Genomic DNA, 1,009 nt, shown 5'->3' on the forward strand with positions numbered 1-1,009 from the left:
CCCCGGCCGCCGCTGGCTCCAGTCCGCCGCCATTATTCTTTGTTCGCTGCGAGCGGCGGCGATGTTGTGGGGCTCGGGCGGAGGCTCCATCTTTACCGCGGCCCCTCCTGCGAGGGGAAGGCCCCGAGCGCGGGCGTCCGGCGCCTCCCCGTCCCCCCTCCGTCCCCCCGGCTCTCTCCGGCTCCTGCCTCCTCCTCCTGCTGCTCTTACCGGTGGTACAAGCTCCTCCGTCACTGCTTTCGTTCGCGGCCCGGATCTCGCTGGAGTTTTATTCTCTCCCCCACGTAACACACCGCGTCAAACTACACCTCCGCCGCGTCACTCACCAACACTCCGCTTCTCCCAGCCGCCCGGGCCACAGGCAGCAGCAGCCGCCGCCGACTGAGGAGCCGCAGCCAGGGAGCCAGCCAGCGCCGCCCAGTGCCGAGTGCGCAGCGGCCGCACACGGAAACAGCCGAGCTCGGCCCGGAGCAGCTCGAGCGGCCCCGCCCCCGCGCGGGGGCGGAACTTGCCGAAGGCCTTCGGGCTCCTTCGGGCAAGGAGAAGGGGCGGTACCGGGAGAAGCGAGGCGAAGGTGGGCTTAGAGCCGCGCCGGGAGGAGGGATGTAAGCCCCTCTGCTGCGTTCGGATGGGTAAAGCCGGACAGCGGAAGTTTGAAGGAGGAAGCGGGGTTTGTGTGGGGAATTCCCGAGGGGTGTCTGCGACTTGACGGAAACCCCCGCGCAGGCCTGGTCCAGCGTCCATGAGCTGCGGGCTTTAGGGCGACTTTGACGGGCCGGGGCTCGGCTACTGAGCGCGCCAGCCCGGGAACTTTCAAACGCCGTCAGGACGTGGGAGACGCGCCGACCATGTTGGGACACTGATGGAGTGCGGGAGTCGTGCCGGCTGCGGAGCGAGGGCTGCTGCGCCTCTGCACACGCGCCCGGCCCGGACCTGACACGCGAGGGTGCGGCGCGGCCGCGGCGAGGCCTCGGGGCGTGGTGGCGCCGGGGGAGGGGGGAATGGTTTT

The 1,009-nt window shown here is 70.2% G+C and overlaps 1 protein-coding gene across 3 annotated transcripts in view; it reads right to left on the reverse strand.

Moving 5' to 3' along the window:
• CREB1 (cAMP responsive element binding protein 1) overlaps positions 1–453 on the reverse strand; it is a 68,588-nt gene extending 68,135 nt beyond the window's left edge. For all 3 annotated transcript variants that reach the window (XM_003784996.2, XM_003784997.2, XM_023510340.1), the window contains exon 1: positions 211–453. The gene's annotated coding sequence lies outside the window, so the exon portion shown is untranslated. The remainder of the gene's footprint in view (positions 1–210) is intronic.
• Between the last annotated feature and the right edge of the window lie 556 nt (positions 454–1,009).

Source organism: Otolemur garnettii, unplaced genomic scaffold, assembly GCF_000181295.1.
Source record: "Otolemur garnettii isolate 467f Iridium unplaced genomic scaffold, OtoGar3 scaffold00013, whole genome shotgun sequence".
Lineage (NCBI taxonomy): Eukaryota > Metazoa > Chordata > Mammalia > Primates > Galagidae > Otolemur > Otolemur garnettii.